Below are 13,264 nucleotides of genomic sequence, written 5' to 3'. Positions count from 1 at the left end.
GTTTCGTGGCTGCTTGTTCGGACTGCGCGCAGACTAAGTCGGGTAACTCTCCTCCTGCCGGTCGTCTCAGACCGCTCCCCATTCCTTCTCGACCATGGTCTCACATCGCCCTAGACTTCATTACCGGTCTGCCTTTGTCTGCGGGGAAGACTGTGATTCTTACGGTTGTCGATAGGTTCTCTAAGGCGGCACATTTCATTCCCCTCGCTAAACTTCCTTCCGCTAAGGAGACGGCACAAATCATTATCGAGAATGTATTCAGAATTCATGGCCTCCCGTTAGACGCCGTTTCAGACAGAGGCCCGCAATTCACGTCACAGTTTTGGAGGGAGTTCTGTCGTTTGATTGGTGCGTCCGTCAGTCTCTCTTCCGGGTTTCATCCCCAGTCTAACGGTCAAGCAGAGAGGGCCAATCAGACGATTGGTCGCATACTACGCAGCCTTTCTTTCAGAAACCCTGCGTCTTGGGCAGAACAGCTCCCCTGGGCAGAATACGCTCACAATTCGCTTCCTTCGTCTGCTACCGGGTTATCTCCGTTTCAGAGTAGTCTGGGTTACCAGCCTCCTCTGTTCTCATCCCAGCTTGCCGAGTCCAGCGTTCCCTCCGCTCAAGCGTTTGTCCAACGTTGTGAGCGCACCTGGAGGAGGGTGAGGTCTGCACTTTGCCGTTACAGGGCACAGACGGTGAGAGCCGCCAATAAACGCAGGATTAAGAGTCCAAGGTATTGTTGCGGCCAGAGAGTGTGGCTTTCCACTCGCAACCTATCCTCGTTACTCCTGACGTCACTAGACAATTCATTGTCGAGGTTGACGCTTCAGAGGTAGGCGTGGGAGCCATTCTATCCCAGCGCTTCCAGTCTGACGATAAGGTTCATCCTTGCGCTTATTTTTCTCATCGCCTGTCGCCATCTGAGCGCAACTATGATGTGGGTAACCGTGAACTGCTCGCCATCCGCTTAGCCCTAGGCGAATGGCGACAGTGGTTGGAGGGGGCGACCGTTCCTTTTGTCGTTTGGACAGACCATAAGAACCTTGAGTACATCCGTTCTGCCAAACGACTTAATGCCCGTCAAGCTCGTTGGGCGTTGTTTTTCGCTCGTTTCGAGTTTGTGATTTCTTACCGTCCGGGTAGCAAGAACACTAAGCCTGATGCCTTATCCCGTCTGTTTAGTTCTTCTGTGGCTTCTACTGATCCCGAGGGGATTCTTCCTTATGGGCGTGTTGTCGGGTTAACAGTCTGGGGAATTGAAAGACAGGTTAAGCAAGCACTCACGCACACTGCGTCGCCGCGCTTGTCCTAGTAACCTCCTTTTCGTTCCTGTTTCCACTCGTCTGGCTGTTCTTCAGTGGGCTCACTCTGCCAAGTTAGCTGGTCATCCCGGTGTTCGAGGCACTCTTGCGTCTATCCGCCAGCGCTTTTGGTGGCCGACTCAGGAGCGTGACACGCGCCGTTTCGTGGCTGCTTGTTCGGACTGCGCGCAGACTAAGTCGGGTAACTCTCCTCCTGCCGGTCGTCTCAGACCGCTCCCCATTCCTTCTCGACCATGGTCTCACATCGCCTTAGACTTCATTACCGGTCTGCCTTTGTCTGCGGGGAAGACTGTGATTCTTACGGTTGTCGATAGGTTCTCTAAGGCGGCACATTTCATTCCCCTCGCTAAACTTCCTTCCGCTAAGGAGACGGCACAAATCATTATTGAGAATGTATTCAGAATTCATGGCCTCCCGTTAGACGCCGTTTCAGACAGAGGCCCGCAATTCACGTCACAGTTTTGGAGGGAGTTCTGTCGTTTGATTGGTGCGTCCGTCAGTCTCTCTTCCGGGTTTCATCCCCAGTCTAACGGTCAAGCAGAGAGGGCCAATCAGACGATTGGTCGCATACTACGCAGCCTTTCTTTCAGAAACCCTGCGTCTTGGGCAGAACAGCTCCCCTGGGCAGAATACGCTCACAATCGCTTCCTTCGTCTGCTACCGGGTTATCTCCGTTTCAGAGTAGTCTGGGTTACCAGCCTCCTCTGTTCTCATCCCAGCTTGCCGAGTCCAGCGTTCCCTCCGCTCAAGCGTTTGTCCAACGTTGTGAGCGCACCTGGAGGAGGGTGAGGTCTGCACTTTGCCGTTACAGGGCACAGACGGTGAGAGCCGCCAATAAACGCAGGATTAAGAGTCCAAGGTATTGTTGCGGCCAGAGAGTGTGGCTTTCCACTCGCAACCTTCCTCTTACGACAGCTTCTCGTAAGTTGACTCCGCGGTTCATTGGTCCGTTCCGTGTCTCCCAGGTCGTCAATCCTGTCGCTGTGCGACTGCTTCTTCCGCGACATCTTCGTCGCGTCCATCCTGTCTTCCATGTCTCCTGTGTTAAGCCCTTTCTTCGCACCCCCGTTCGTCTTCCCTCCCCCTCCCGTCCTTGTCGAGAGCGCACCTATTTACAAGGTACATAAGATCATGGACATGCGTTCTCGGGGACGGGGTCACCAATACTTAGTGGATTGGGAGGGTTACGGTCCTGAGGAGAGGAGTTGGGTTCCGTCTCGGGACGTGCTGGACCGTTCACTCATCGATGATTTCCTCCGTTGCCGCCAGGATTCCTCCTCGAGTGCGCCAGGAGGCGCTCGGTGAGTGGGGGTACTGTCATGTTTGTCATTTATTATCATGTCTTGTCCCTGTGCTCCCCATTCTATTCGTTTCCCTCTGCTGGTCTTATTTGGTTCTTTCCCTCTTTCTATCCCTCTCTCTCCCCCTCCCTCTCTCACTCTCTCGCTCTCTCTTCTCTCTATCGTTCCGTTCCTGCTCCCAGCTGTTCCTATTCCCCTAATCATCATTTAGTCTTCCCACACCTGTTCCCGATCCTTTCCCCTGATTAGAGTCCCTATTTATTCCTTTGTGTTCCGTTCCTGTCCCGTCGGTTCCTTGTTTAGTATTCACCGTGCTGTGATTGTGTTTCGCCCTGTCCTGTCGTGTTTTTTGCCTTCATCAGATGCTGCGTGTGAGCAGGTGTCTCTGTCAACTACGGCCTGCGCCTACCCGGAGCGACCTGCAGTCTGTGGCCGCTTCTCTTGTTATTCCCCTCTACAGACTAGAGGATTTCTGTTATTCCCTGTTTGGACTTGAATAAACTCTGTTTCTGTTAAGTCGCTTTTGGGTCCTCTATCACCTGCATGACAGGTTTCTCAAATGATTGCCTCGCCTGGTTCACCGACTACTTCTCAGACAGAGTTCAGTGTGTCAAATCGGAGGGCCTGTTGTCTGGACCTCTGGCAGTCTCTATGGGGGTGCCACAGGGTACAAATCTCGGGCCGACTCTATTCTATGTATACATCAATGATGTCGCTCTATCTTCCTCTGATTTGTCATCCAAAAGGGTCCCAGCTATAACATGTAGTGTTGTTTGTTCTTTATAGCCCAAATAGTCTGTTTAGTTGGTGCCATCAATTTGAGTAATCCACTCATTCAACATGCAGAGAAAGGAATCCGAAAATCTATCCCTAAGCTTTGTTTCAACAAGTCAAAATATGTTTCTATTTACTTCTCAGTAAATGTAATCAAAATGTAATCAAACTAGAATATTTCTTACGGAAAGAAGAATGTTCAATAGGAAACTATATGAAATTTTAGTAGGTGCGTAATGTCTTCTTGGCGCACGCAAACACGAATTTCCAAGACTGTGTCCTGCTAAAGCTGATATTTATTATTCGTTTTTGAAGTTACAAGACTGAAACCTTGAACATAGACTGCTGACACCCTGCAGAAGCCTTAGGAATTGCATCCAGGGAGCTAATTTTCAATATGACCTTACTCTTGCAAGAGGATTGTCTCTCTCAAAAAATTCTGGTTGGTTTTTCTTTCGGTTCTCTCCTACTGAAAGATTAGTGGAATCTGTGTGGGTAGCTGGACAGGTAGGATGACTGACAGTGAAGGTGAACAGGTGGTCACGTGTCAGGTGACAGAGGAATGGATGAGACTGAGGCAGGAATTCATTTAACCATAAAGTGGTATATTTACTGAGTAGTCTGTGCTGCATCACAAAGGAAACAAATAACATGTATCCAATCCAATTCATAATCAAAGATCAAATCATATCATTCATTATGAACATAATTTAGGGAATTCAACAGTCCAGTTCATTAAGTCAATAGTAATCATCCGTGAGTCATTTAGGCTCGTAACTATTTATCATAAATTATGAAAGAATACAAACAGTGAATGCTATCAAAGTCAATCAGTTAGCAAACAATGATGTTTCTCATTTCACTCTTTCAATTGTCTTCATGTGTACATGTAATTAATTTCAACACATATGAACCATATTGATTGCATAATTGGCCTATGAGGATCCGTAGGGCTGTGATCATTGACAATTCACATTACACAATATGTTTGAAGCGTGCGCTCCAAGCCGCGCTCCGCAGTAATAACTATAAACAATAACTGATGGCCCATCTCCGGATCGCAACAGATAGTTCAGATGAAAGGTAACAGAGTCTGTGGATTTACGTGGATTCATTGACGCATAGAACTTCTGGATCAGATGGAGTTAAGGAAGAGAAAGCAGCGAGATTAGGCGATGGCAATTTCCTCCTTTTATGGAGTTGAGATCTGTCGGACATTTCCACCTGACCTAATTAAAGCGCCCCCGGCCCAGCTGAGTAAATGGCAATGAATTAAAGGATTATTCCACCAACTCCATTGGGCCTTTTCTACACCTACCATATCTATTGTGTTATATTCTCCTACATTATTTTAACATTTCTACAAACATCAAAGTGTTTTCTTTCCAATGGTACCAATTATATGCATATCCTGGCTTCAGGGCCTGAGCTACAGGGAGTTGACTTTGGGCACGTCATTCAGACAGGAAGTGGAGAAAAAAGGGGCTAGCCCTAAGAAGTTAAGGTGGTGCAGACTGCTCCGGGACATCCTCCTGCAGGCTCTGGTAAAGCCTCAAATTTCTCCACCATTCCGGCAGAATATCAGGACCTCCTGGAGGTGTGCAGCAAGGCTCGCGCCACCTCCCTCCCTCCACAACATCCCTACGATTGCGCTATTGATCTCCTCCCGGGCATAACACTGCCTCGTGGGCGACCATATTCCCTGTCTGGACCTGAGACCAAGGCCATGGAGGAGTACATTGAGGATTCAACTAACATCAAGGCGGTGGCCCGTTCCTGTAGGTTCATGCTCTACAACATCCGCAGAGTACGACCCTGCCTCACACAGGAAGCGGCTCAGGTCCTAATCCAGGCACTTGTCATCTCCCGTCTGGATTACTGCAACTCGCTGTTGGCTGGGCTCCCTGCCTGTGCCATTAAACCCCTACAACTCATCCAGAACGCCGCAGCCCGTCTAGTGTTCAACCTTCCCAAGTTCTCTCACGTCACCCCACTCCTCCGCTCTCTCCACTGGCTTCCAGTTGAAGCTCGCATCCGCTACAAGACCATGGTGCTTACCTACGGAGCTGTGAGGGGAACGGCACCTCAGTACCTCCAGGCTCTGATCAGGCCCTACACCCAAATAAGGGCACTGCGTTCATCCACCTCTGGCCTGCTCGCCTCCCTACCACTGAGGAAGTACAGTTCCCGCTCAGCTCAGTCAAAACTGTTCGCTGCTCTGGCTCCCCAATGGTGGAACAAACTCCCTCACGACGCCAGGACAGCGGAGTCAATCACCACCTTCCGGAGACACCTGAAACCCCACCTCTTTAAGGAATACCTAGGATAGGATAAAGTAATCCTTCTCACCCCCCTTAAAATATTTAGATGCACTATTGTAAAGTGGTTGTTCCACTGGATGTCATAAGGTGAATGCACCAATTTGTAAGTCGCTCTGGATAAGAGCGTCTGCTAAATGACTTAAATGTAAATGTAAATTCTCTGGCTGCTGGGAGAATTGGTCCTTCTGCTTCTCCTGCTGGCGCAGGGTTCTTATTTGTGGACAAAAAGGACAAGTCCATGTATCGACTACCGGGGCCTCAATGACATCATGGTGAATAATTGCTACCTTCTACCACTCCTCTCTTCGGCTGTCTCCAGGGGTTAACCATCTTTTCCAACTTGGACCTTCGCAATGCCTACCACCTAGTTTGGATACGTGAAGAAGATGAGTGGAAGATGGACTTCAACACAGTTAGTGTACACTATGAGTACCTGGTCATGCCGTTTGGACTCACAAACGCTCCCACAGTGTTCCAGGTCCTGGTCAACAATGTGCTCTGCAAGATTTTTTAAAATGTATTTAAAATGTATTTATTTAACCAGGCAAGTCAGTTAAGAACAAATTCTTATTTTCAATGACGGCCTAGGAACAGTGGGTTAACTGCCGGTTTAGGGGCAGAACGACAGATTTGTACCTTGTCAGCTCAGGGGGATGAACTTGCAACCTTCCAGTTACTAGTCTAATGCTCTAACCACTAGGCTACCCTGCCGCCCCAAGATGATGAATAGATTTGTCTTTGTCTACCTCGACGACATCCTTGTTTTCTCCCGTTCTGCTCAAGAACACCTCCTCCAAGTCCGACAAGTCCCTCAGCGCCTCCTAGAGAACCAGTTGTTTGTGAAACCTGAGAATTGCTAATTCCACCGCTCCACTATCTCTTTACTAGGATACGTCATCGCTGAAGGGAGTGTTCAAATGCATCTTGAAAAGATGAGAGCGGAGGTGGATTGGCCCCAACCCACATCCAGAGCGCGGCTGCAACGTTTCTTGGGATTTGCTCATTTTTACCGCCGCTTCATTCGGGTCTACAGCACCCTGGCGGCTCCCCTCTCTGCACTCACTTCTCCCAAGGTGCCATTCACATGGTCTAAAGGGCATTTTTGGACCTCAAGCATCAGTTTACTACAGCCCCCATCCTCATCAATCCGGATCCGGCACGTCAGTTTGTGGTTGAGCTCAACGCTTCTGACTTTGGATTGGAGACGGCCTGTCCCAGCGGTCTGCCCAGGATCAAAAGCTGCGTCCCTGTGCCTTTCTGTCCCATCATCTCAACCGCCCTGAGTGAAACTACGACGTAGGAAATCGGGTTGTTTTGTCCTTGATTCGACCCGATCACAGGTCCTGGAACGGGCTCATTCCTCCAAGCTCACCTGCCATCCCGGCTTCCGTTGAACCCTAGCCTTCCTCCGATAACGCTTCTTGTGGCCCACTGTGGTTCCTGACGTCTCAGCCTTCGTCGCCGCATGCCAGTGTGTGTTCATAATAAGACTCCGCGGCAAGCTCCGGCTGGCCTCATTCAGCCACTCCCTGTTCCTCATCGCCCCTGGTCCCATATATCCCTGGATTTTGTCACTTGGCTTCCTCTGTCTGATGGCAACACCACTATCCTGACAGTAGTGGATAGATTCTCCAAAGCCAGCCATTTCATCCCCCTCCCAAAGTTCCATTCAGTCAAGGAGACGGCCCAGCTCATGGTTCAGCACGTCTTCTGAATCCATAGATTCCCTGTAGACATTGTGAGAGCAAGAAGAAGAGGTCAAAATACCCTCGGCCCAGATGTTTGTCCGCAGCTGTCGGTGTACCTTGAAGTGAGCTTGGTCTGCTCTTCTCAAGGTATCATCAACAAGTGGACCGCCACCAGACTCCTGCTCCCCACTATGGTCTCGGGCAGAGGGTATGGCTGTCTACGCCCCGATTTACTGGTCCTTTCCTCATCTCTAAAGTCATTAGTCCCACATCTTCTGTTGTCTCCTCCATATACATCCCACTTGTCATGTGTCCAGGATTAAGCCCTTGTCTCACAGTCCTTTGTCTCCTGTTTTCAGGCCAACCCCTACTCCCCCTCTCATCGACGGTCATCCAACGTACATGGTCATACGCCATACTGAAGGATCGACCTTGGGGCAGGGGTTTCCAGTACCTGGTTGACTGGGAGGGTTATGGGCCGGAGGAAAGGTGCTGGGTCCCCGCTAAAGACATCCTGGACCCGGCCCTCATCGCCGAGTTCCAACGGCGACACCCTGGTCAGCCAGGTATGCACCCAGGGAGGACGCCTGGTGGTGCCCCTGGAGGGGGGATACTGTCTCACCCTGATCTGTTTCACCTGTCTTTGTGCACGTCTCCACCCCCCTCCAGGTATCGCCCGTCTTCCCCATTATCCCCAGTGTATTTATACCTGTGTTCTCTGTTTGTCTGGTGCCAGTTGGCCATGTCTTATCAAGCCTACCAACATGTTTTTCCGGGCTCCTGGTTTTCCTAGTCTCTGTTTTCTAGCCCTCCGGTTCCGGCCTGTTCAGCCTACCCTGACCTCGAGCCTTTCAGACTCTGACCTGGTTAACCTCTCTGGGATATGTGGTTTGGCAGCGTCCCACCTCACCAACAGCCAGTGAAAGTGCAGGGCGCCAAATTCAAAACAACAAAAATATCATAGTTAAAATTCCGCAAGCATACAAGTATTTTACACCATTTTAAAAGATAAAATTCTCATTAATCCATCCACAGTGTCTGATTTAAAAAAGGCTTTACAGCAAAAGCACCACAAACGATTATTTTAGGTCACCACCAAGTCACAGAAAAACACAGCCATTTCTCCAGCCAAAGAGAAGAGGCACAAAAAGCACAAAGAGATAAAACATTTATCACTAACCTTTGATGATCTTTCATCAGATGACACTCATAGGACTTCATGTTACACAATACATGTATGTTTTGTTCGCTAAAGTGCATATTTATATCAAAAAATATCATTTTATATTGGCGTGTTACGTTCAGTAGTTCTAAAACATCACTCTAAATTCCAACACTCGATCCCTCCGATGGATTACTGCAACTCGCTGTTGGCTGGGCTCCCTGCCTGTGCCATTAAACCCCTACAACTCATCCAGAACGCAGCCCGTCTGGTGTTCAACCTTCCCAAGTTCTCTCATGTCACCCCGCTCCTCCGCTCTCTCCACTGGCTTCCAGTTGAAGCTCGCATCCGCTACAAGACCATGGTGCTTGCCTACGGAGCTGTGAGGGGAACGGCACCTCAGTACCTCCAGGCTCTGATCAGGCCCTACACCCAAACAAGGGCACTGCGTTCATCCACCTCTGGCCTGCTCGCCTCCCTACCACTGAGGAAGTACAGTTCCCACTCAGCCCAGTCAAAACTGTTCGCTGCTCTGGCCCCCCAATGGTGGAACAAACTCCCTCACGACGCCAGGACAGCGGAGTCAATCACCACCTTCCGGAGACACCTGAAACCCCACCTCTTTAAGGAATACCTAGGATAGGATAAGTAGTCCTTCTCACCCCCCCCTTTAAGATTTAGATGCACTATTGTAAAGTGACTGTTCCACTGGATGTCATAAGGTGAATGCACCAATTTGTAAGTCGCTCTGGATAAGAGCGTCTGCTAAATGACTTAAATGTAATGTAAATGTAGGTGATTGTGCAAAGAGCCACGCCAATTTGCAGAAATACTCAAAGAAATACTCATAAATGTTGATGAAAATATAAGTGTTATACATGAAATTAGAGATATACTTCTCCTTAACACAACCACTGTGTCATATTCTTTTTTTAAATGTTACGGAAGAAGCACACCATGCAATAATCTGAGTACAGCGTTCAGACAACAAAGCAGCCAAAAAGATATCCGCCATATTGTGTAGTCAACATTAGTCAGAAATAGCATTATAAATATTCACTTACCTTTGATGATCTTCATCAGAATGCACTCCCAGGAATCCCAGTTCGACAATAAATGTTTGATTTGTTCGATAAAGTTCATAATTTATGTCCAAATAGCTTCTTTTTTTAGGGCATTTGGTAAACTTGCGTTCAGGTCCAGCCGAACGTTGGACAAAAAGTTCAAAAAGTTATATTACAGGTCATAGAAACTTGTCAAACTACAGTGCCTTGCGAAAGTATTCGGCCCCCTTGATGTGCAAAACTGATAGAGACATACCCCAAACGACTTACAGCTGTAATCGCAGCAAAAGGTGGCGCTACAAAGTATTAACTTAAGGGGGCTGAATAATTTTGCACGCCCAATTTTTCAGTTTTTGATTTGTTAAAAAAGTTTGAAATATCCAATAAATGTCGTTCCACTTCATGATTGTGTCCCACTTGTTGTTGATTCTTCACAAAAAAATACAGTTTTATATCTTTATGTTTGAAGCCTGAAATGTGGCAAAAGGTCGCAAAGTTCAAGGGGGCCGAATACTTTTGCAAGGCACTGTAAGTATAGAATCAATCTTTAGGATGTTTTAACATAAATCTTCAATAATGTTCCAACCAGAGAATTCCATTGTCTATAGAAAAGCATTGGAACGAGAGCTAACTCTCTCGTGACCGCGCTATACGAGCCTTTGGCACTCTGCCAGACACCTGGCTCAATCCCCTCTCATTCGCCCCCACCTCACAGTAGAAGCCTCAAACAAAGTTCTAAAGACTGTTGACATCTAGTGGGAGTCTTAGGAAGTGCAATAGGACCCCATTTACACTGTATATTGCAATGGCAAAGAGTTGAAAAACGACAAACCTCAGATTTCCCACTTCCTGGTTGGATTTTTCTCAAGTTTTCGCCTGCGATATGAGTTCTGTTATACTCACAGACATCATTCAAAACGTTTTAGAAACGTTAGAGTGTTTTCTATCCAATACTACTAGTGATATGCATGTATTAGAATCTGGAACAGAGTAGCAGGCAGTTTACTCTGGGCACCTTATTCATCCACGCTACGCAATACTGCCCCCCTGTCACCAAGAAGTGAATGAACTTCTGCCTGTCCTCAACCTGCCTATTGCCTGCCCCTTGTATTTGAATAAATATCAGTGCCTCTAATCATCTTCCTCCTGGGTCTGCATCTGGGTCTAGCCCGTTATATTTGGTCATTGTCCTGTTGAAAGACATATGATAGATCCACTAAGCGCAAACCAGATGGGATGGCGTCTCGCTGCAGAATGCTGTGGTAGCCATGCTGGTTAAGTGTGCCTTGACTTCTAAATAAATCACAGACAGTGTCACTAGCAAAGCACCATCACACCTCCACCTCAATTTTTCACGGTGGTAACCACACGTGGAGATCATCCATTCCCCCACTCTGCGTCACACAAAGACACGGCGGTTGGAACCAAAGACCTCAAATTTGGACTCGTCAGACCAAAGGACAGATTTCCACCTGTTTAATGTTTATTGCTTGTGTTTCTCGGCCCAAGCAAGTCTCTACTTATTATTGCGGTCCTTTAGTAGTAGTTTCTTTGCAGCAATCCGACCATGGCTTGATTCACGCAGTCTCCTCTTGAAGAAACGTGAAATGTTCCGGATTGACTGACCTTCATGTCTTAAAGTAATGTTGGACTGTTGCTGCTCTTTGCTTATTTGAGCTGTTCTTGCCATAATATGGACTTGGTCTTTTACCAAATAGGGCTATCTTCTGTATACTACCCTACCTTGTCACAAAACAATTGATTGGATCAAACGCATTAAGAAGGAAAGAAGTTCCACAAATGAACTTTTAACTTTTAACCTGTTATTTGAAATGCATTCCAGGTGACTACAACATGAAGCTGGTTGAGAGAATGCCAACAGTGTGCAAAGCTGTCATCAAGACAAAAGGTGGCTACTTTGAGGGATCTCAAATATAAAATATATTTGGAATGTTTAACACTTCTTTGCTTACTACATGATTCCATATGTGTTATTTCATAGTTTTGATATCTTCTACATTGTAGAAAATAGCAAAAATAAAAGAAAAACCCTTGAACTTTTGACTGGTACTTTATCTGCTATTAGCCCATAGAAACACATTCAATAACTTATGTATACATGGAAAAACAGATAGTAAAAAAATAAATCACCATAGGGTTTGTTAGAGTCTCATCCTTCCAAAGAATGGTCATATTATTTTGTAGTACAAACCGTTCGGACAGCTACAGACAATTTCATAAGAAAAGTCTCCTGGTTTGACAAACACCACTGTAGGTCTGCCACCTTCCACCTCAGATGCGGAAGGCAGACACCGGTGATTGTGATGGATTGAGACGAAGCCCATGCAAAAAAAACATTTTTTTTATTATGCTACTTAGATTTTTGCAGGGCATCGACTCTATGGGAAAAAGAAACATGCTTGTCCAATCACACAAGAGGTTAAATTAAGAACAATAAGCATAGAACAAGAGACACGGCCATATAAGTACCAAACACGTCCTCTTTCTCAGTTTTCTCTTTCTAAGGTTTTTGTCTTCAACGATTTTAAAAGGGGAACCATCTTGTTTTATGTCAGTATATAGAATTCATATTTCTTACTAACTTCCTCTCAGTTACAGTGTTGGTCTCTACTTGTACAGGTGACACTAACAATCCCTAACATTGATTCCTACAATCCGGTGCCTTTTGGACATCATAACAAAACACACAAAAAGCATATATATTGAAATGTTTTTGTATTCTATCAGAAAAAGGACTTTTGCCTTTCAGAAAAACATATTGGTCAAGCTAAGGCAAATGTTTGGGAAGCAATTTCGAACTTGCATTTCCTAACAGGGTGGATATTTGGAGCTTAAGTTAGCTATAGCTCTGTGAGTGAGCTAGATTGAGCCAGCATAAACACTTGAATATGATATATTAATGTAATATATTAACTCCTTTATCAAACATATTTTGAAATGTTGTTCATTTTCACTCATTTAGCCAAACAGGGTGGGAATTTATGAGTGGGACATACAGACTAACAATATAAAACATGGAAAAATGTAAAAAAACTGATTGTTTATATTTATTTAGCTTTGCACCATTGTTTTCCCATCAAAGAAATTATGACACTTCCTAAATATGGTGTCATTGTCAGAAGGGGTTCCCCTAAAGGAGAATTTAAACAAACTAACATGGTGGCAAGTGATATAAGGGACACACAGAAAACCTTGACCTTAAGTTACATGATACGTGACCTCATATTTAAAGCCTTTAAAGCCAAAAAAGGCAATGCAGAATCTGTTGAAAACCTCTCACCATTTCGGTAAGCAAAGGATGGGCGCCCTTGTTTCAGTACCCAGCAGAAGACACTTCGTCTCTCCGTCTCTCTCTGTGTGTGAGAGAGAGAGAGAGAGAGAGAGAGAGAGAGAGAGAGAGAGAGAGAGAGAGAGAGAGAGAGAGAGAGAGAGAGAGAGAGAGAGAGAGAGAGAGAGAGAGAGAGAGAGAGAGAGAGAGAGAGAAAGAGAGCATTCATCAGGAGCGCCTTGATCGCATCTCTTCCGCTGTTCATGGTACATCTATGGTTCATCTATGCGCAACCAGGAATACGTTTGTACAACAAACTTTTTATATTTAGCAGACACATCAACTGTGATAAATC

The sequence above is a fragment of the Oncorhynchus gorbuscha genome, linkage group LG12 (assembly GCF_021184085.1).
Source record: "Oncorhynchus gorbuscha isolate QuinsamMale2020 ecotype Even-year linkage group LG12, OgorEven_v1.0, whole genome shotgun sequence".
Lineage (NCBI taxonomy): Eukaryota > Metazoa > Chordata > Actinopteri > Salmoniformes > Salmonidae > Oncorhynchus > Oncorhynchus gorbuscha.
Note: the sequence above shows the minus strand (reverse complement) of the source record.